The sequence below is a fragment of the Spinacia oleracea genome, chromosome 6 (assembly GCF_020520425.1).
Source record: "Spinacia oleracea cultivar Varoflay chromosome 6, BTI_SOV_V1, whole genome shotgun sequence".
In the NCBI taxonomy this organism is placed as follows: domain Eukaryota; kingdom Viridiplantae; phylum Streptophyta; class Magnoliopsida; order Caryophyllales; family Amaranthaceae; genus Spinacia; species Spinacia oleracea.
Window position 1 is genome coordinate 37,769,536 of NC_079492.1, and position 24,640 is coordinate 37,794,175.

Here is a 24,640-nt window from a genome sequence, read left to right on the forward strand (position 1 = left end):
AAAATTAAATTAGGAAATTAAATTTAATTAAAATCGTTTTCAACCGAAACATAAACAAAACGACCCAAACGTGCCAAGGAAAGGTCGTAGACCGAATCCCACGCCTCGCCAAAGCAGCTACGCCGCAGCTCCCATGGGCCGCATGTACAAGGCAGCGCCCAGGGCCTGCATTGTTGCTGGCCGAGTGATGCACCACAGCAGCGCACCAGCCCATTGTTGTGTCTGCTGCCTGCGCGCTAGGCAGGGGCTTGCGCAGCGGCACGCGAGCTCCCTTGCTCGTTTTGCTGTTGCCTTGCCTCGTGCCTTGCGCTACAATGCATCGTCGCCTTTTGTCGATCACCCGCACAACACACACCGCACAGGGCCGTGCCTGCCGCGCATGCTCGTGCTTGCTCATTGCTTCGTACCGCATGGGCGACGAGCTCCCTTGCTCGTCGTCGCATGTCCGCACTATGCAACACCCCTTAAGGGTAGCACTTAGCTTCCATTGGTTCGTGCGTGCAAGATTGGTGATCGTTTTATAAATATTAATAACTTTTATATTTTAAATTTAATGACAAATTAATAATTCATATTAATTTCACTAAATTTAGGCGAAAAATCGAAAATTTATTATTCAAATTAATTTCCGATTACATTTATTTTTAGGGATTAAAATCTAGGTCATCAAATTTTAAAACATTTCAATTTTAAATTTTTTTATGGTGGTTTTTAATCATAGGATCCCAATTAAATTATCAATTAATTATGAAATTCAAAAGAAATTCTAAATTATTTGAAATTCAACAAATTAATTACAATTAAAAATTAGGTTGTATAATTAACAAGATTAGGCCTTAAAATTGTTAAACATATACAGTAGGTCAATCTTAGATTCAAGATTTACATACAAGATTCGCAAATATTTAATTTAACATCATAAAAATTACAAATTCTGCATTCGAAAAACTAAAACCTCCGAAAAGTCATAGTTAGGCTTCGAATTTGGGAATTCAAGGTTCGGCGTCAAATCTTTGATTTTTGTCAAAATTTTAAAACATTGTTTACATGAGAAATTCACTATAAAAACATAAGATTTCGACCATTATTGACAAAACTGCCGAAAAATCCTGCGAACATATAATCAAATAATCGCACGAATTTGCAATTACTTACATACACGAAATTAATCACCCCTTTAATTCATTGCAAATTTATTAAATTTAACTCATGTTAACTATAATTGATTATGGAATTAATTACCGGCTAATGATACCACTGTAGGGTTATGAATAATATAAACAATATAATTCATGCGGAAAACCCATAAAGCCAGAAATCCAAATTAATTGCCACATAGTCAATTAGCATAATTAGTATAAATACAATGTGATGCGTGCCTTCCCTATCTGCTCCCGAACCGAACTAGAACAAGTATAGGACTCCAAATATCGCCCCTCCGTAGATAGTCCACAGCACGTTCGGATCCGCCTTAGATTCAACCAACTAGAATATTCTCTAAGGTTTTATGTGCACTCGGGAAACACACAATAGTGATAGGCAAGTATTAAATTCTCTCTTAATTGAATTTAATGTGTTAGAATAGTATATTGAATTGCATTATAAATTGTGATCATGAACCACATATTTATAGGGTGGAAATAAAGGAGTTTCAGTCCTACTAGGAATCGATTAACTAAATCCATTAGGACTCTAGTTAATTAATTAAATTAGAATTCTAGCTAGGGACAATCAAACACTAAGTATTTCAGATTTACACTACACATATAATTTTAGTAGAATTAGGAAAATACAAGATTACTTGCCTCGCAAGCAACCGTCCGCCCAAGGGCTTGCACCGTGTGGCCTTGAGCCCACGTTGTTGGTGTGCTTGGCGTCTAGCAATTAGCACGCGGCCCAAGGCTGGGCGCTGCTGCCTTGCTCGGCCCATGCGCGCTTGGCGTCCAGCAATAGCACGTGGCCCATGCGATTGGCGCTGCTGCCTTGCTCGGCCCAAGCCTTGCTGCTCCGCGCGGGCTTGCGTCTCGCAAGCTCGTTCGTCGAGCTTTCCCACGTCGCACTTTCGATTCGTTTTCCGATTCCGGAATTTATTTCCGACTCGAACAAATATTTACGTTTCCGTTAATATTTCCGATTCCGAAATTTATTTTCGATTCGAACAAATATTTACGTTTCCGTTAACATTTCCGATTCCGGAATTTATTTCCTTTTCCGACAATATTTCCGATTCCGGAAATATTTCCGTTTCCGATAATATTTCCGATTCCGGCAATATTTCTATTTCCGATAATATTTTCCGATTCGAACCATGTTTCCGTTTCCGTCAACATCTACGACTTGGATAATATTTATATTTCCGTCATGATCCATATTTCCGTTTCCGGCAAGATCATCATTTCCGGAGTATTTTGTATTTTGCCTTTTGACGATTTCAGCTCCCACTGGAACAGAGATCCGTCGTTTCTGAATGTACATAAATGGAGTATTTAATGAATAATATATTCACATAAATACTTGATCCGTTCACGTACTGTTTGTGTGACCCTACGGATTCAGTCAAGAGTAAGTTGTGGATTAATATTAGTAATTTCACTTGAACTGAAGCGACCTCTAGCTAGGCATTCAGCTCACTTGATCTCACTGAATTTATTAACTTGTTTAATTAATACTGAACCACATTTATTAGACTTAGCATTGAATGCATAATTGGACCAAGGACATTATTTCATTCACTATGAACAGAAGCATAAATGATGGAGAGAAGGAGATGAATATGGAGGCAAACTCCCAAGAAAATGAACGTCGGTTTTTTAAGCCTTTTGATAGATCAGTGTATTAAGATATTTTTTGAGTATTTTAAGCGTATAAAGAGAAATATTTGTGTGTATTTTTAGCGTATATAAAGAAATTAATCCTTGTTTCAATTATTTGTATTTTATATTCTCAAAAAACGTTTTAAATTGCTCTAAAAGATAACATTGGTTTTCAATTGCACATTTATAAAGGTTTAGAGGTCAAATTGCTACAATCACAAGAAAAGGGGTTAACTTGCACATGCGATAGAAGTTGAGAGGTTAATTTGCTGCATTGCCGCAGTACGGAACTACAAAGGGAGTAATTAATTATTTTTTTTATTATTGCTTATTAGAGGGAATAAAATAGCGAAAGCAACATGTTTAGAGAAGTGGGGCAAAAGGCTAGGTTAAGGGGTGTGTGTGGGGCCAAGCATATGTTCCTTCTGTTCATAAATCAGATGTCTCTTGGTTGACAACCCTTGAGGCCTTAGCCCCATGCTGTCATGCATCATCGATGTGACGAAAAATGATAGAGTATAAAACTAATCTTGGGGCTTCAACCATAAACTTTAGCTTTTGGCTGAGTTAGTCATTTGACATGGTATCAGAGTCAGCGTGACGCAAAGGTCACGGGTTCAAATATCATCCACCCCTCATTTCATAGTGGAATATTTCGCGTAGGGTATGAGGAGGCCTATGTTGCATCCACATTTCAAGCCCAAAGGACCAAAGGACTTTCATGTGAGGGGGTGTGATATAGTATAAAACTAATATTGGGATTTCAACCATCAGTTTAAGCTTTTAGTTGAGTTAGTCCTTTGACAAATAAGTTTTCATTTAGTTGAAATAGATTTCACGTAACATCGAAAACACAATGGGAACGAGAAAGTTTTAAAGGTATGAACAACTAAACTAGGCCCATTAATGATATAAGAGCAACGTTATTCACCAAAAATGGAATATGTTTGTAATATTAGGGCAACAATATTAACAGATTGATGTTAGTTTTACGTATATATGCCGTCCATGGTTAGTGGAACATGTTTGCATTGCTCTCCATTAGAGGTGTCAATTCAGACAAGCGGATCGGTTTTAGGTCGGGTTTATCAGTTCGGGTTGAAACGGGTTCATTTGGCAAGCGAGTCGGATCGGGTTGGGCTGAAATTTAACGGTTCGGTTCGGGTTCGGTTCGGGTGACACTGGTTCGATCATATCTGGTCGGGTTTATGTCGGTTCGGGTCATATTGGGTCGGTTTGTAAACGGATTTAGTCGGTTAGTGTCGGGTCGGGTTTATGTTGGGTCGGATTTATATCGGGTCGGGTTATAATCGGGTGGGTCAGGTCGGTTCGGGTTGGAACATGTCGGGTTATAAACGAGTGTAGCAGATTTGTAACAGGTTCATATGTCTTGTCAGGTCAATTCGGATACAAATTATAAACAATATCGGGTTAGTACTAAAATCACGATTTTCAATGCGTTTATATTACAGTATTAAAAAAAATGTTAAAATTTAAGACCAGTAGAGTTAGTGAGTATATAGTATACGACCTAGGTTTATCATAGATAACGATGAATTAATGACTAATAGAATTTATCACTTAGTATTCTTGAAACCTTTATTGATGAATTAATAATTAATAACGTAGTAATTAATAATCAATAATGATGAACTAATACATAATGAATTTGTAAAGTTTGTAAATACAAGTTTATCATATATTCATATTGGTTTAAATAGCAACAAGACTAAGATGTTCAACAACGAAACGAGATAAACAAGTTCAATTGTTAATGAATTAAGTCGATTCAGTTAAAACATGTATCTTGAAACATTTCGGGTTGTAAACGGATTACGGGTTGTAAACGGTTCGGGTTGAAACAATATATTCGGGTAATAAGCGGTCTAGGTTGAAACAACTCGGGTTGTAAACGGTCCGGGTTAAAACAGTACGGGTTGTAATCGGTTCGGGTTGAAATAGTTAGTGTTGTAAACGGGTTCTTCTCGGGATGAAACGGTTCGGATTGAAATAAATCGGAACATTAACGGTTTTCGGCTCCATTCGGTTCGGGTAGAAACGGTTTGGGCTGCCGCATTATGGTTTGTTATCGGGTTCGGATCTTAATCGGGTTAATATTTTCGAGACGGTTCGAGTTCGGATTGAATATTATCGGATCGGATCGAATTTCGGGTTGCAGCTCACGGATTATTAACGGTTCGGGTTGACAACCCTTGAGGCCTTGACCCATATATGCATCATCAATGTGACGAAATACTATAAACTACTCTGATTCTTCCGTCTCTATTTGTTTGCCCCGTAGGTCAAATATATTTTATTTAAAGATTAGACCAAAATTTTATAAGTAAATGGAGTTAACATTATCTTTTTAGGGTGCGTTCTGTTCAACTTATTTGACCTGAACTTATTCATGATATTAATCTGATTCAATATCATCAACAGGTAAAATTTATCTGAACTTATCTGAATTTATCCGAACTTATCAGAACTTATTTGATCTGAACTTATCTGAACTTATTGAAACTTATTTGAGCTTATTGAAACTTTTAATAATAGTAATAATAATAATAATAATAATAATAATAATAATAATAATAATAATAGTAATAATAATAATAATAATGATAACAATAATAATAAATAAATTAAAAAATTAAAAAATTAAAATAATAATAATAATAATTATTATTATTATAATAATAAATAAAAATAAATAAATAATAATTAAAATAAATTAAAAAAATAATAATAATGGTTATTATTAATAACAATAAAAAATTATTAAAATAAAGAAAATAAAAAATAATAAAAAATAATAAAAAAAAAGTAATAAATAAGAATAATAATAATAATAAATTAAAAAAAATAAAAAAATTATTAATTAATAATAATAATAATGATAATATTATTATTATTAATGATATATTATTATTAGTAATAATATATCATTAATAATAATAATAATAATAATAATAATAAGAATTTTAATAATATTAAAAAGAATAAGAATAATAATATAAGAATAATTATTTAATTATTAATTATTATTTTTATTATTATTAATATTATTAATATTATTTATTTTTAATATTAATATCATTATTATTATTTATTATTATTATTTATTATTTATTATTATTATTATTATTATTATTATTTTTATTATTGAAACTTATTGGAACTGAAACTTATTTTTTTAAGGTGAACAAAACGCACCTTTACTCCGTAACTTTTATGAGCATATGCAAGTACATAGAGTAAATTGTAAGAAATTTATTACTTCGTACGTGTTATATAAGGCAATCTTTAAATAAAACTAGTAGCTGGCTGCAGTGTGGCGGGAAATTTCAAATTTGGCACCGATAGGTTCTAGCACCCTAATTTTTTTTAAAAAAAAAAATTGTATTCGGATTGATTTCACATTTTCGGGTATCTGATCCGAAAATTTCGGATAACCCAAACTTTCCGATAAGGAAATTTTGGACCAGTTCAGATCCTATATTCGAAAATTGAACACCCTAATATGTAGTATATGTTCTACATTTTATTACCTTAGATAAATTAGGATACAATATTGACATAAAGGCTATCCTAATTTCAATGTATTTTTCCTTTAAGAAAAAAGGAGTTGACAAGTTGGATACTCGAAACTCGATACTATACACAGTACGTGTTCTACATTTCATTTGAATAAAAATGACATACAAACGTATATGAGAACTTTTATCTTGTTCCTAATTATATGTATAGTTAGGTGTACTCTGAATCGGTTCTTTTCTTATTGATCGGTTGTACTAAATCGTAAATAAACAAAACCGACATGGTTAGTACAAAAAAAAAAAAAAAGACATTTGGTACATGTACTCAGCTCTAAATATACTTCGTACTTAGGAGTAAGATTATTAGATTAAGAAATATGAGTTGAGGGAGTGCCTAAGAAATATGCAGTGAAGTGTTTAGATTAAGGTCTCAATAAAATTATTGCCCTTAATAAAGGTAGTTGATAAATTAGTTACAAAAGAAATTAGGATATAATTAGTTAAAAAGAAGTAAAATGATTTATTGGTATATGTAGTTACTATTCATAAGGAAGTAATTGATCTCCCACTTTTTAAAGTGTAAAGATATGAGAAAAGAAAAAAATGGGGACATCGGAAGTATTCAATTATATTTTAGCAGACCATCAAAAATAAGAAGAAAAATAAAAAGTTTTCATTTAATTGAAGTAGATTTTACGTAACATCAAAAACACAATGGGAACGAGAAAGTTTTAAAGGTTTGAAAAACTAAACTAGGCCCATTAATGATATAAGAGCAACGTTATTCACAAAAAATGGAATATGTTTGTAATATTAGCGCAACAATATTCAGAGACTGATTTTAGTTTTACGTATACCGTCCATGGTTCGTGGAACATGTTTGTAGTGCTCCCCATGGGAACTCCTATTATTTGTAAAGGTCTCTTCCATATTATTGGAGTTGACTCCCTTTGACCAAAGAATGATGGACAATATATGTATGGAATTGATGCATCTTTAAAATACAAGACTTAAGATTATGTTCTTTTCAACTTATTTTGATGTATGTTAGACAAAATAAGTTCAGAGAAATTCATAGAAGTTCAATTAAATTCGGAATTAGCTTAACTATGTTCATCAGATCTAACATTATTTAGGTAGTATGTTCAAAGCTTTGTCCCTTTGAGCATTCAATATACTAAGCTGCATAAATCATCTAGATTTTCTAACAACAGTTCAATTAGTTTATTCTTCGACGGAGATTGAAGAGTTGTGGAACTTACCTCACTGGATGGAACTTGTTCTGTTCCATCGACCTGTGCCATTAGCAGAGATTGGCAGTTTCTTTATCTGGTTTATCTTCATCTTCTTTCGAGTCTGTTACTTATCCCCATGCAGCAATCCTTGCCTTTTGTAGTTATGCTTGGTAAATATGGATTTGTTGAATCTATCCTTAAATTGTTCTTTTCTTTCACCTTTTCCCTTCTCATTTTCCCACTGATGACAGTCTTGGATTTGATGGTCAGAATCTCCACACTTAAACCATCCTTGGTAAGACTTGGGACCACTTGGTTTCCTTCCCCTCTGATATTTAGGTTTGAAGTTCTTGTGAAATCTCTTGATCCTTCTGACCAACATTATAGTTTCTACTTCAACAGGTTTTTAGTCTGGTTGTTCTTCAACCGTTAGAGCTAGGCCTCAATTCTTGGAATTCTCAGGAACATCCTCTCCTAGGTTCAACTCATGGGTCATTAGGGATCCTATCAGCTGTTCAATGTTGAATTTGGTGAAATCCTGGGTTTCAAACAATGTTGTAACGTTGGTTTTCCATTTATCGTCCTGAGGCATGCTTCTTAGAATTTTCTAACTTGTTCATCAGTGGGAATAATTCTTCCTAGATAAACTAGTTCATAGTGATGTTAGTGAAACGAGTAAACATTTCCTATATGATTTCTTTTGGTTGCATTTCAAAGCATTCATATTTAGACATCAATAAATCTATTTTGGAACACTTAACCTTGTTGTCCTTCATGTGTTACTTGAAGGAGATCCCATATTTCTTTTACGCTCTTGCACCCCATAACTTTGTTATGTTCGTGAAGTCCAAGTCCGCAATGCAAAAAATTTACAATCATCGCATTGATTTCGCATTTTTCAAAATCTTCTTTCGTAAATTCAGAAATTGGTTTAGAAATTACATACCTCGTTTTCCGCATTTGTTTTTGTTACCTCAAAGTCACCAACTTCCATGACTCGCCATACATTGTAGTTCTTTGCCTTGATAAAGATCTCTATTCGATTCTTCTAGTATGTGTAGAATTTGTCGTTGAATATTGGAGGCCTTTGAGTGGAATAGCCTTTTCGAGTTTCTCGTGAGTGTTCATACCTTACAGAAACTTTTCGCAACGGGGTTTCCTGTGTTTTTGTGAGTTCTGGCTCCGATACCAACTGATATTCCAGTAGAAACATGTATAAGAGGGGGGGGGGGTGAATTGTATGGGAATCTTTGTTTAAGTTTCTTGCGGAACATAAGCAATAAAGGAACAATGATCAACGAAACAGAAAGATATGAAATTGAGGAAACTTGTTGACACTAGTCAAGAAGGGAAAAACTCAAAATCTTTTATATATTAGAATACCTCGATTAAACACACTCAATAACTTGAGTTACTCTTGAACACAAGTTCCCACAACAATCCCCTTCGATTAATGTGTTGCTCTTTTCACTCTTTCTCTCAGATTTAACTCTAAGTCTCACAAGGATCACTCAACCCTTTGTACCCAAAAATTGTAACTCAATTGTATAAAAACTCTAGTATTTAACAAAGATTATAAGTAATAAGGAACGTGGGAACACACTCTTTTGTAAACTGGCACTTTGAAAACTCTTAAGCTATATATTTTCGTAAATATGCGCAGTCAGTTGTGTTTTGGAGAATGAAACTTCTTGTGCTTTTATAGTGGATCTTCATTAGGTTAGTTCCCTTGTTTCCCTCAACTGCCACTCAGGCACGTTCAGAGAGAAACAAGGAAGACCAAATCAAACCACCTTCATCACGTGTTTTAGAAAAAATACAGAGAAAACTTTTAGGAATAAGAAAATCTTTTACTTGTAAAACAAGGATTTCTAAAAAAAGAAACCAATAGTGATTTTATTAAAATTGTTTTATTTATTTTTCAAAGATTTCTAAAATAAAATTTCATTTTATTTACCGCTCACATTTTCACAAAAACGTACCAATATACTTGTGTTCCTTTCGTTCGGAATTACCTACAAACAATATTAAAGATTTACATAAAACCCAAACATAAACTTATAGGTTGTATCTTTCATGTCAATGCCTCTCATAAGCTTCACTCTGAAACTTCAAACATAGTTTATTCTCTAGAACTTCGAAGTTTCTCATGATATATAAGGAACTCACACTAGGAACTCAGTTCCCAGCATTATAGAATGGCCAGTGTTCACAATAGCTCTTAACATTAATTGAATGGATTTGCACATCTGCCTCCATACTTAGCTTATCCAGCTCTAGAACTTGGGGTCTAAAATTTTGGTAGACAAATCAGTAGACTGTAAAATTTTACATTCTCAGCAAATAGGGAATGTTGACCCTTCCATCACAGGAACTCGGGGTCTAAAAAATAAGCATACTAAACCAACATTAGGAAGTTTGCGTTGTCATCAACCAAAACTAATGGTAAATACTCCCTATTTGCAGAGGTTTTTTACCCAATTATGTTAGGTTATGAACAATTCACTGTCATACGGAATAAACCATAAATGCCAGAATCCAAATTAAATGCACATAATCAATTATCACAATTTTGTAAACACACTTTGTGATGCGTGCCTTTCGTAGATTCCCCCGAACCGAACAAGAACAAGTTAGAATCCCAAACGTCGTCCCTCCGTAGAAATTCCACATCACGTTCGGATCCGCCTTAGATCGTACCAACAAGGGTATATAATAACGTTTATGATTTCGGGATCTCACTTTTAGGTGATAGGCAAAGTGTATTCAATGTTGTATTAATTCATGACCATAGGCCATGTATTTATAGGAAAATAGGAAAACCCTAGAAGCCCAAACCCTAGAAGCCCAAACCGTAGAGTAATTTAGGTAGTTTTACTAAAATCCCAAAACCCTAAACCCGCTAGGGCAGCCGGTTGCTTTTCTTGCATAGCAAGCAAGCTCAACATTGGCCTGCACGCAAGGAATCAACAACACTGGCCCAAGCGCTAGGCACAATAGCGTTAGCCCAAGCGCTAGGCACAGCTGCGCTGGCCCATGCGCTAGGCACAACAGCGGTGACCAGCCTTGTGAAGGAAATAATGCCCTTGGTCCAAGTATGCATTTAATGTTAAGTCTAATAAATGCGGTTCAGTATTAATTAACAAGTTAATAATTCAGTGAGATCAAGTGAGCTGAATGCCTAGCTAGAGGCCGCTTCAGTTCAAGTGGAATTAATGATATTAATCCACAGCTTACTCTTGACTGAACCCGTAGGGTCACACAAATAGTACGTAAACGGATCAAGTATTTAATGGCATTAAATACTCCATCTATGGATATTCGGAATCGACAGATCTTGGTTTCAGTGGGAGCTAAGACCGTCAAAGGCATACAATGAATACTCCGGAAACGATGATATTGCCGGAAACGGAAATATGGATCGTATCGGAAATATAAATATTATCCAAGTCGTAGATATTGCCGGACACGGAAACATGGTACGTATCGGAAAATATTACCGGAAATGGAAATATTGCCAGAATCTGAAATATTGTCGGAAACGGAAATATTGTCGGAATCAGAAATATTATTGGAATCGGAAAATAATTCCGGAAACGGAAATATTAAATATTTGTTCGAAACGGAAATTAATTCCGAAATCGGAAATGTTAAATATTGTTCGTATCGGAAATGAATTCCGGAATCGGGAAATTAATCGGAAGCGCATCGTACGAATTAGCATCGGACGAGACTTGCTAGACCAAGGCCCAACACGAAGCGAGGCCCGCGTCTAGCAAGCCAAGCGCCCAACACAACGCAGCCAAGGCCACGCCAGGCCCAGTGCAAGGCCAGGCCCATAAAGGCCAAGGCGCGCGCGGGTGGACTGACGCTCGTGGGCTGCGAGCTGCGCCTGCTCGTGTGGGCCGAAAGGCTTGCGCGGGCTGTGCGGCATGCTCGTGGTCGTGCAACGTTTGTGTTCGATTCGAATCCTAAAGCTAATAGAATTCGTTCTATGATTAATTCCTAATCCTAATAGATAGAATTAGTTTAAAAGAGTTTTAATGAAATTCTAATTAAACTAATTAGTATCCTAATAGGATTCTAAAACCCTTTCCATAGCCCTATAAATATGTGCCTAGGTTCACAATTTATGGACGAGTTTTCAAGTATCCAGAGTGACATTTTGAGAGCAAAATTCAGTCATAATATTGCCCACATTGGCCGAAAATTCTAAGTACCTTAAGGGCGATTCTAGTTGGTCAATCTTAAGGCGGATCCGGACGTGCTGTGGACTTTCTACGGAGGGACGACACTTGGAGTCCTAAAGACTTGTTCTTGTTCGGTTCCGACGCAGTGACAGGCTAAAGTCGTATCACCTAATCAAAAAAATAACCTAAGGTCCACTAGCTAGGTAGCAAGGGAAGTCAGGATCGAATCCACAGGGAAACAGGCGTTCTTTCTACTATCAATTAATTAATCTAGACTATTGTGAACAAAAGTCGGTTGATGGTTTGTATGCTAAGACTACGAACGAATATTAAACAAGAATGAATCAATATATTAAGGAATCTAGGGTATAGGTTCGCCAACAAATAATAATCCAGGACATTGGTCAATCACGATAATCAACAAAGTAATTAATTAGACTAGCATGCTCTCTCGAGTCGATACTAATCATAGACTTAGAATTAACGGGCTCTCGCTACGTATTAACTCTAATTCCACCTATTGACACAAGCCTAAACATCAAATTGCATCTCTCGAATCTTAATTTGATATTGCATAACTACCACAATTAAACCTGCGCAAATCTAATTGTATAGTGAAATAAACCAATCAATAGGAATCAATTACAATGCCAACAATCATAATCATTCAATTATCCCTTCATATTGTTCGTGGATCCCCAACCCTAGAAATTAAACTACTCAAGCATGTTGACAATAAACAAAGCAATAATCATAACTGAAAGCATGATTAAAGCAAGACAATGAATTGAAATAAGAAATAATACCCATTTGAAGGACAAAGGAAAGTGAAAGCTTGAATTTTTATTGAGAATTAAACTAAGTGTTTTTGCATAAACTAGAGAGAAAACTAGGCTAACGAAAATAATACTAAGGTTCAATACTAGAAAATAAGGTGTTCTTTAAAAACAATTAAGGCTTGCTTATATAGTTTGCCCAAAATAAAGCCCAAAAAACGGAAAGAAAACTCGCGCATAAGTGCTGGGGGTTTGCGTCGCCCGATCGAGCGTCGCTTCGCCCGATCGGGCGATCCACTCGATAGTCGGCCCGATCGGGCCAAAATCCGCCCGATCAGGCGGTTTGTGAACTCTCCATACAGCCTCCAGGTTGATCGCCCGATCCGGATCGGGCGAGATGCGCCCGATCGGGCGCGCGTTGATGATTCCATATTGCTTATAAATCCGCCCGATGGTTGCATTTCGCCCATAGCTTCCAGGGCGATTTGCAATCTTCAATGTAGCTCGCCCATATCACTGAGTCTAACTCCCGGGGCTCAACCATAAGCATCCAAGGCTCCCGAAAGTCGACGATGGAGGTCCCGAACTTCTCGGATTCATATAGTGGCCTAGATCAACAATGAAACGGGTCTAAAACGACCAATTTCTCATAATCAAACCTGAAACTCAAGGCACACTCAATAACACACATTAGTACTAGAAACGGCTCCTAAGAGCACGTGTGACACATAAAAGCACTAAGGGACGGGGGTAAAAATACTATATAAAACATGCATATCAAACCTCCCCAAGCTAGATCCTTGCTTGTCCCTAAGTAAGGAAATCATCGATGAACACAAAACCAACTTCACCCCCGACATAATTCAAAATGAAAAACATAATTCGAGGCAAAATCCAACAAGCATGCATCAATGTTAACCAATCAAATTCATTCAACCGCCAATCCACCTCAACAATCGTCACGCAAAGCGAACCACAAGTGTACAATAGAATTCAAGACTAGTGCTCACACACTCGTCACTCATTTATGTGGCGGATAAAAAATGTACCCGTTCGCTCCCCTCCCAACATATATGTGTACAATGCCCTCCCAAACTCACAACACTCGTGTGTCTAGAAAAACATGCACTCAACCTAGTAGTCGACTCGGAATGTGTCATGTCATAACTTGCATTGATAAACAACTACTTTCACATTAATATGACTCTATGCACAAAGGCTGGAAGGTCTTCAAAGCTTGTAATGATAGGCTTAGGTAGAGGTGCGGTAAATTTGGGTAAAACGTGAGCTTAAAGCCTTGGCTTTGGGGAGCATAAATCCTAGCAAAACCATGGTCAACCACAAATGATGACCACAACCACAACTTCCCACTCAACACATGATGAAACAACAAACAAACCACACTATACTTTCTTGCCTTTCTTTCACAATTAAAATCAATCACTCATAAAGATAAAAAATTACAATACTTGAGTGAAACAATGCTCTGAATTTTCTTGAGAATAACGATTTTTCCTTCTTAATTTTTTTTCTTGCTCAATCTCATTTTTTTTTCTTTTGGAACCTTCACACGATTTTTTTCTATTCTCCTCGTCTCATTCATTTTTCATTTCATTTTTTTCAACAACAATCATGATAAGAAGAACTTCCCTTTTCAATACTCAATATGCTCAAAATGTACCACACTACAACTCCCTCACCTCACTACTATTAGCTCCCCCAAGCTAGGCTTGGGACTAGTAACCAATGGGGAATTTACGGGCTTGTAATGTGGTTAGTCACCGAATAAATGGCACAAGCACAACATGGGTAGAAAAGGAGGGAACAAACGTATCTAATTTCATCTGAAGGCTACCTAAATAGAAAAATGCCTTCGTCCTCCACAATGTGCATGTATATGAGTCATAAAACATTAATAATAGTTGCAAACCAATACTCAAAATCAATGGCACACCAGGAAGCTATCACACATCCTAACCAAGTCAACTAGTCAAGCACCAAGTCCACAAGTAGTTAGTCGGAGTTGACTCATGTTTAGGCATTAAAACAATCGAACATCAAATCATGGCTAACACATCTACATTGCCCATCATCAAACACCAAGAATCAAAACAATTTTCAATCAAAGGGGCACAGGGAAGCATGATTTTGCATTCATCGGAACGTATTTTTTTTTTTTTTTAAAGCAATAAACTAATCTAGAAAGCATTAAACACACCAAAATAAAGAAAAACATACCTACAATGTACAAGTAATGTGAAACCCCCCCCAAACCAAATCAGACAATGTCCTCATTGGCTCAAGGGTATCGAACCAACTCGATCTCATCTCCATCATTGACGGCCATTGCCGCCATCATCATCATCATCACCATCATCTCGGCCACCATGCCCACTAGGACCCGCTCCCCACCCTCCGTACTGGGTGGGTGTGAAGGTGCCCATAGAACCCGGAGCTCCATATCCCTCCGCGGGATATGTATACCAGGTAGGGTGCTCGTAATCTGGGGCAATATAGCCCTGCCTGGCATACTGATCATAAAATGGGAACATGGTCCTCTGGTGATCAGCTGCGAACTCCCGGAACCCGAGCTCAAGTCTGCTCAACCTCTCATCAATGGACCCCTGCTCCTCATGAACCACCGGGCCACTCTGGGGCCTCCCCGTGTCTCGACGCCCCCTCCTGAAGTAGGTGCGAGGCTCTGGCTGGTACTGATGGGGCTCTGGCTGAGGGTCAGGCTGAGGCTGGGGGTCAGGCTGAGGCTCTTGCTCAAATCCAACAAATAGATAATGAGCATGACCGGGTCTGAAACTAGTGCGGCCCTGAGGGTCAGGCAAGGTGAAAAGCCTGTTTCCCTCGAACATCCAGTACATGGCTCCCGGCCTAAATAACCCATGCTCCCCCTGTAGCTTACGGAGTCCAGCAAAATAAGCCAAATCAAGCAAGTTGCTACCCATAACTGGAATCTGGTTAGCCTCAGTAAAGTTGGCCGTGGCCATGGCTATGTGGGTGATCAACCCACCAATGGTAATTTTGGTAGTATGTGTGGAGGTGGCTATGGAGTAAAATTGAGAGGCCATGTGTTGTGCAAGGTTCATTTTGTAGCTCTCCTCTTCTTCGGAAACGTAGCCACCTAGGATCTCTAGCTCCGTACTCCTAATGTTCTGGGTCTCATCCCTACCAAAGATTGTAAATCCTAGGAACCTGTAAAAGACAATGGGTACCGGGTGTTGTATCTTGGAAGCATGCAAATGTTGCATACTCCCGGGATTATCATTGCCCGTAAGCTTTCCCCACATGGTGCAGTTGTTATGGGTCTCCTTAGGTTTCCTACTATATGTGGTAGATAATCCAAAAATCCTACCAAAATCAGATAAGCTCATGGTGTAGGTTCTATTCATCACACGAAATTGAACCGATGACACGGTTCGATAGCCATCCCTACGCACATTAAAACTACTCAAGAATTCTAGAGTCAACCGTCTAAATGTGAGACGGAGCATACTATACATGTTACTCATACCAACACCAACAAAAACACGTTTTACATCATGCTCAATTCCCATTTCATGCAAGGATTTTTGACATATAAAGCGAGTAGGGATTACCTCCCTCAATTTGAGGTGCATGAATCGTGCTCGTTGCTCCTCCGTAATAAAGATGACATCCGGAAAATCCGTGTCGGGCTCGAATTGCGGTGGTGGAGGTGGTGGTGTCGGTTCCCCAGCTCGGCTTGTGGAAGCCTCATGTTGATTTCTTGGTACCCTCGTGAATTTTCTTTGTGGTCTATTTGCCATTGATGAAAAATCTGAATTTTTGAGTTTTTTGAGCTTTTTGGGTGAATTTGGGGATTTTGTGGGGATGAGAGAAAACTTAAATCGGTTAGGTGTAGGTTGTAGAGGATGATGAGAGGATGATTTTGATGAAACAATTGTTGAATTTGGTGGAGATTTGAGGGAGATATGGTGGTTTGAAGTTTTTGGAAGTTGGGGTTTAATGGAGGAAGTGAGAGAAATTTAGGTTGAAGATGAAGAGGAAGTGAAGAAAGAAAGGGTGGAATCGTTGGTTTATTGCTGAAATCGCGTCGCGCCCGATCGGGCGACATTTCGCCCGATCGGGCGGAATGCGATCCTTTTCTTTTCATCCGTGCGCGCCCGATCGGGCGCACCTCATTTTCTTGACTTTTTCCTGCCCAGAATCATCCTTGACTTTTCCTCGAAAATTTCATCAACCGCCCGCCCGACTCGGGCGTTCCACTCGCCAAACCGCCCGATCGGGCGAAATAATTTCGCCCGATCGAGCATTCCACTCGCCGGACAGCCCGATCGGGCATCCTTCGCCCGATCGGGCGGAAATAAACTGCAAGAAACTCATCTGCAGCGTGCTTGGCCTTGTGCGTAATTTCACTTTCTCGAACTTGGAGCTTTAGGCCTGCACACTATTAAACACCCAAACAGCGTAATGCCCTCTTCTCGCCTCACTAACACCAAAAACAATACTTAAACACACTTAGGTATGGAAATACTAACTAAACACACAAAAATAGAATGAAAAAAAAATAAAAATAAAAATCAAACTTATACTACTTAAAGCGATAAAATACGGGTTGCCTCCCGCAAAGCGCTGGTTTATTTCTAGGTCCCGCTCGACCTTGTTACCTTGAATATGCAGTTTATGAGGCGGAGGGATTGAGGTGATGGACCTCAACCACTCCTACAGTAGCCCCATCACGGTACAACTTCAGACGTTGTCCGTTGACCTTGAATCGTTCACCATTCTCATTCTCTACTTCAACAGACCCAAACTTGCTTACCATAGTCACAGTGAACGGCCCAGACCACCTAGACTTAAGTTTTCCAGGAAATAACTTAAGCCTAGAGTTAAAAAGTAGAACCTTGTCGCCCACCGCGAACTCTCTATGCAAAATGTGATTGTCGTGCCACTTCTTGGTCTTTTCCTTGTAAATCTGGGCACTATCATAGGCTTGTAGTCGGAATTCATCGAGCTCACCCAATTGAAGTAACCGCTTCTCACCGGCTAGCTTTGCATCCATGTTGAGCTGTTTGATTTCCCAATAAGTCTTGTACTCCATTTCTACTGGTAAGTGACACGCCTTGCCATACACCAACCGATACGGGGAGGTACCAATAGGTGTCTTAAAGGCGGTTCTGTATGCCCATAGAGTATCATCTAGCTTATCGTTCCAATCCTTCCTAGACTTTGCCACCACTTTCTCAAGGATAGATTTGATCTCTCGGTTGGAGACCTCAACTTGACCACTCGTCTGAGGGTGGTAGGCTAGTCCAGTGCGGTGATAAACTCCATACTTGCGCAGGAGCGCATCCAGATGCTTCTCATGGAAGTGTGACCCTCCATCACTGATCAAAGCGCGCGGAACCCCAAATCTAGGAAAAATGATCTTCTTGAACAGGGAGATGACTGTCTTAGCATCGTTAGTAGGTGAGGCAACGGCTTCCACCCACTTTGACACATAATCTACAGCAACAAGGATATACAAGTTACCCTTGGACGATGGGAATGGTCCCATATAATCAATTCCCCACACATCGAAAATCTCAACCTCAAGGATCCCGTTCTGTGGCATCTCATACCTCCTCGAAATAGTGCCGGCCCTCTGGCACGCATCACAAGCCATAATAAAAGCCTGTGCATCCTTGAACATAGTAGGCCAGTAAAAACCACATTGTGACAGCTTAACGTTTGTTTTAGACGGTCCATGGTGACCACCATAAGGTGAAGAATGACACCTACTGATAACACCTTGAACTTCCCATTCTGGAATACAACGCTTGTATAACCCTTCAGCAGTCTCACGAAACAAATAAGGGTCGTCCCAAAAGTAGAACCGGACATCATGTAGGAATTTCTTCTTCTGTTGATATGAAAGATCGGCCGGAAGAATTCTACCTACAATGTAGTTAGCAAAATCTGCGAACCATGGTGACTGACTGGCAAGTGCAAGTAAATGATCATCCGGAAATGAATCATCAATCGGTGTAGATCCCTTACCATCGTCATACCTCAATCTAGACAAGTGATCTGCAACCACATTCTCAGCCCCTTTCTTGTCGCGGATCTCTAGATCGAACTCCTGTAGCAGTAGTATCCATCGAATAAGCCTAGGCTTGGCTTCCTTCTTAGAGAGCAGATACTTAAGGGCCGCATGGTCAGTATAGACTATCACCTTGGATCCAATCAGATAGGTGCGGAATTTATCCAAGGCATAGACTATAGCTAGAAGCTCCTTCTCAGTAGTTGCATAATTAACTTGAGCTTCATCCAAGGTCTTACTTGCATAATAGATGGCATGTAAAACCTTCTCCTTTCTCTGACCCAGCACTGCCCCAACTGCATAATCACTTGCAGCACACATTATCTCAAACGGAATATCCCATTCGGGAGAACGGATAATGGGAGCCGAAATCAGTGCCTGTTTAATCCTGTCAAAGGCTTCAAGACAAGCATCAGTAAACACAAACGGGGCATCCTTGAGGAGGAGCTGGGTAAGTGGTTTAACAATTTTAGAGAAATCCTTGATAAAGCGGCGATAAAACCCCGCATGACCAAGAAAACTTCTAACACCCTTCACATTAACTGGAGGGGGTAATTGTTCAATCACTTGGACCTTAGCTCGATCCACCTTAATGCCCTTATCAGATATCAAATGTCCCAAAACCACCCCTTCAGTAACCATGAAATGACACTTTTTCCAGTTCAAGACTAAATTGCACTCTTCACATCTTTTCAAAACTTTAGTCAGATTTAGCAAGCAAGAATCAAAAGAAGTACCATAGACGCTAAAATCATCCATAAACACTTCCATGATAGACTCAATAAAATCAGAAAAGATACTCATCATGCAACGTTGGAAAGTAGCAGGTGCATTACACAGACCAAAAGGCATCCTACGATATGCAAAGGTACCATAGGGGCAGGTGAAGGTGGTCTTTTCCTGGTCGTCTGGATGTATGGGAATTTGAAAGAAACCAGAATAACCATCCAGATAACAGAAAAACTTGTGACAGGCTAGCCTTTCTAACATTTGATCAATGAAGGGAAGGGGAAAATGGTCCTTTTTAGTAGCAACATTAAGACGCCTATAATCAATGCACATGCGCCAACCTGTGACTACCCTAGTTGGTATCAACTCATTTTTTTCATTTCTCACCACAGTTGTCCCCCCTTTCTTAGGCACTACCTGAACGGGACTCACCCACTTAGAATCAGACACGGCATACACTATACCCACATCAAGCAATTTCATAACTTCAGCTTTTACAACATCTTGCATGACAGGGTTCAAACGACGCTGGGGTTGAATGCATGGTGTATGATTTTCATCTAGATGTATCCTATGCATACAAAAGTCAGGGCTAATACCCTTTAAATCATCAATACTGTACCCAATGGCCTTTTTGTGCCTTTTCAACACAATAAGAAGTTGGGATAACTGGTCTGCATCAAGTGCAGTACTGACGATCACAGGGCAAAGTTGTTCATTATCTAAAAACGCATACTTAAGGTTAGCAGGAAGAGGCTTAAGTTCGGGTTTCTTTACATCTTTAACAGAACAAACCGGCCGAACTAACCTCTTCAATTTGGTCCTCTCCGGCTCAGATTCTCCACCATTAAGAGCCAACTCCAGAGCATCCACTTCAGCACTCCAAGAACTGCTATCACCTGCAGAAGACTCACAACGAAGCACTGCCTCCAAAGGGTCTCTTTCGAGAACTTGGGAGACGTTATCACGAGTAATAAAATCGACTACATCTATGCGATAGCATTGTTCCTCCTCTAGCATGGGACTTTTTAAGGCACTATTCAGATTAAAAGTCACCTTATCATCCCCAACAGACAATGTCAATTTCCCACTTTTAACATCAATTACCGCCCCCGCCGTGTGAAGGAAGGGTCTACCTAAGATTATGGGAATTTGAGAATCCTCCTGCATGTCTAATACTACAAAGTCCACAGGTATATAGAATTTACCTACTCTAACAGGGACGTCCTCTAAAACACCTAAGGGGTATTTGACAGAACGGTCGGCAATTTGTAGAGTGATATTGGTAACCTTAAGCTCACCCATATTCAGTTTAGTACAGACAGACAAAGGCATGACAGACACACTAGCACCTAGATCACATAAAGCTTTATCAATAAATACGGTGCCAATGTTACATGGGATGGAAAAACTCCCGGGGTCCTTAAGTTTAGGTGGAGACTTGTTTTGCAAATAAGCACTACATTCCTCAGTGAAAGCTACAGTCTCTACCTCACAAAAAGCACGTTTTCTGGTCAAAATATCTTTCATGAATTTAGCATAAGCAGGAACTTGTAAAATTAATTCAGTAAAAGGAACCGTTACCTGCAAATTTTTTACCACTTCCAAGAATCTGCCAAACTGCTTGTCTAGCTTATTCTTGAGTTGTCGGTTTGGGAAGGGGAGTGCAATAGATGGTACTTGTATATCCGCCCCCTTCTTAACCGCAGTTGTAGCCTCATTCTCATTGACTACCTTTTCAGCTTCTTTTTCACCCATAACTATCTTCGGGATTTCCTCACTGACCAGATCACTAGCAGACACCCCAGAATCAACCTCAACTGGCATAGAAGGACCATCATAATCCCTACCACTCCTCAATGTAATTGCATTAGCAGTCTCCCTATTTTCGGGCTGTGAAGGAAGTTGGCCTGGTGGCCTCCCTGCAATAGTAGTAGCCATCTGTGCCAACTGTGTATCAATGATCTTGTTATGAGCAGTAAGAGCATCGATTTTTGCATCCTTTTCACTTAGAGATTTTTGCATTTGTAGCATCATGTTTCGCATCTCTACTAACATAGGGTCAGGCTGTGTGGCTTGAGGTTGTGGTTGTGGGGGAAGATGTGTGTTGTCTAGAGAACCCAGGTGGCCCACTAGACTGTTGGTTGTAGTTGTTTCGGGGTTGGTAAGATTGTTGGTGTGGGGGTTGATATGGTTGTGGTGGTGGATGTTGAACTTGGTGAGGGTTTTGGATATTGTTGCTCCTGTAGGAAAGCAGAGGGTTATTTTTGTAGCCCTCATTGTAAGAGTTGGAGAATGGGTTGTTTTGTTTGTAGGATTGAAATGCATTACATTGTTCAATAGAGCTTCTACATTCCTGTGCATAATGACCAGACATTCCACAACTTTCACAAATAGTAGTAGGTTGGGCACTCATAGCAGCTACACTAACAGGTTGGGCAGATTGAGCATTGGCCACTTGCATATTATCGAACTTATAATGTAAAGCAGTCAATTGGGCAGTTAATTGTTCAATAGAATTTAAATCATGCTTACCACCCCTGTTAGATAGACCTCTAGGATTTCCATACTGGGCATTGTGAATGGCTATCTCCTCAATCACCTCCATAGCTCTAGGCACCTCAAGTTGCATGAACCTCCCACTGGCAGCTGAATCCAACAAACATCTAGACTCATTGCCCAGACCATTATAAAACTGCTGAATCAAAAACCAATCTTCCAAACCATGGTGCGGGCATTGTCTTTGCAAATCCTTTAATCTCTCCCAAACCTCGAACAAACTCTCATCCGCTTGTTGTGAGATACCTAATATCTGACCCCTCAGACGAGCCGTTTTCTCAGGTGGAAAATATTTAACATAAAAAGCAAGAGCCAAGGATTCCCAATTATTGATTTTCAAAGCCGCCCGATTCAACCCATTAATCCACAGTTTAGCTTTCCCACTCAAAGAGAACGGGAAAAGTATCTCCATAATCTGCTCCGGAGTCAATCCCTTTTGCTTGATGGTGGAGCAATATTGGATAAAGGACTGAATGTGAAGATTCGGATCTTTACCTGGTTCCCCACCGTACTGGCATCTCTCGATCATGTTAATCAATGCAGGCTCAATCTTGAAGGTCTCAGCTGCAATAGAAGGCATGATCGCCTTTGGTAGCACGGACAGACTTGGCTTAGAATAGTCCGTAAGCCGTGGGGTAGGTGGCGGTATCAGATTTTCGTCACCCATCTCTATCTCTGAAACTGAATCTGTATCTGAAGGAAAAAGATCGCCAATATTATGATCAGAATCAGAGTAATTCCCACACTGTGCAATGAAAGTTCTTCGTCTACGAAAGGTTCTTTCGGGCTCAGGATCGAATGGAGTAAGATTACTAGTACCTACGGTTCTGGGCATAGACAAAGACTACAAAACAATGTGAGATCCGGTCTCAAGGAACGTGAGTTCCTTGAGTAGTAACAAACAATAATCTAGGATAAGCAATCAACAACAGAAAATAAAACCGTCTCCCCGGCAACGGCGCCAAATTTTGACAGGCTAAAGTCGTATCACCTAATCAAAAAAATAACCTAAGGTCCACTAGCTAGGTAGCAAGGGAAGTCAGGATCGAATCCACAGGGAAACAGGCGTTCTTTCTACTATCAATTAATTAATCTAGACTATTGTGAAAAAAAGTCGGTTGATGGTTTATATGCTAAGACTACGAACGAATATTAAACAAGAATGAATCAATATATTAAGGAATCTAGGGTATAGGTTCGCCAACAAATAATAATCCAGGACATTGGTCAATCACGATAATCAACAAAGTAATTAATTAGACTAGCATGCTCTCTCGAGTCGATACTAATCATAGACTTAGAATTAACGGGCTCTCGCTACGTATTAACTCTAATTCCACCTATTGACACAAGCCTAAACATCAAATTGCATCTCTCGAATCTTAATTTGATATTGCATAACTCCCACAATTAAACCTGCGCAAATCTAATTGTATAGTGAAATAAACCAATCAATAGGAATCAATTACAATGCCAACAATCATAATCATTCAATTATCCCTTCATATTGTTCATGGATCCCCAACCCTAGAAATTAAACTACTCAAAGCATGTTGACAATAAACAAAGCAATAATCATAATTGAAAGCATTATTAAAGCAAGACAATGAATTGAAATAAGAAATAATACCTATTTGAAGGACAAAGGAAAGTGAAAGCTTGAATTTTTATTGAGAATTAAACTAAGTGTTTTTGCATAAACTAGAGAGAAAACTAGGCTAAGGAAAATAATACTAAGGTTCAATACTAGAAAATAAGGTGTTCTCTAAAAACAATTAAGGCTTGCTTATATAGTTTGCCCAAAATAAAGCCCAAAAAACGGAAAGAAAACTCGCGCATAAGTGCTGGGGGTTGGCGTCGCCCGATCGAGCGTCGCTTCGCCCGATCGGGCGATCCACTCGATAGTCGGCCCGATCGGGCCAAAATCCGCCCGATCGGGCGGTTTGTGAACTCTCCATACAGCCTCCAGGTTGACCGCCCGATCCGGATCGGGCGAGATGCGCCCGATCGGGCGCGCGTTGATGATTCCATATTGCTTATAAATCCGCCCGATGGTTGCATTTCGCCCACAGCTTCCAGGGCGATTTGCAATCTTCAATGTAGCTCGCCCATATCACTGAGTCTAACTCCCGGGGCTCAACCATAAGCATCCAAGGCTCCCGAAAGTCGACGATGGAGGTCCCGAACTTCTCGGACTCATATAGTGGCCTAGATCAACAATGAAACGGGTCTAAAACGACCAATTTCTCATAATCAAACCTGAAACTCAAGGCACACTCAATAACACACATTAGTACTAGAAACGGCTCCTAAGAGCACGTTTGACACATAAAAGCACTAAGGGACGGGGGTAAAAATACTATATAAAACATGCATATCACGCAGCTAAGGAGGGCACGCTACAAAGTGTATGCATCCTAGACTAATTATATGATTATGTGCAATTAATATGAATCCTGGCATATAGGTTTTTCCGCATGATTTATGTTGTTCATATGTATCATAACCCATCACTTTGTGGCTGCCATTCGCATTGACCCATGCACTAGGCACAGGAGCGCTGGCCTTATGCGCTAGCTTGCTGCTGCGGCCCATCGAGCGATGGGCCATTGCTCGTGCGATGGCTCGTCGCTCGTTTCGTGCTTCCGATTCGGTTTCCGAATCGAACAATATTTACGCTACCGATAATATTTTCGATTCCAACAATATTTCCGGATTCGAAAATA

General features: G+C 39.2%; 1 non-coding gene across 1 annotated transcript; it reads left to right on the forward strand.

The window, feature by feature from the left end:
- The first annotated feature begins 22,075 nt into the window (after positions 1 to 22,075).
- LOC130464468 (small nucleolar RNA R71) lies at positions 22,076 to 22,182 on the forward strand. The gene has a single exon (XR_008924878.1). It is a non-coding gene; the product is annotated as a small nucleolar RNA R71 (small nucleolar RNA).
- Positions 22,183 to 24,640: the final 2,458 nt, after the last annotated feature.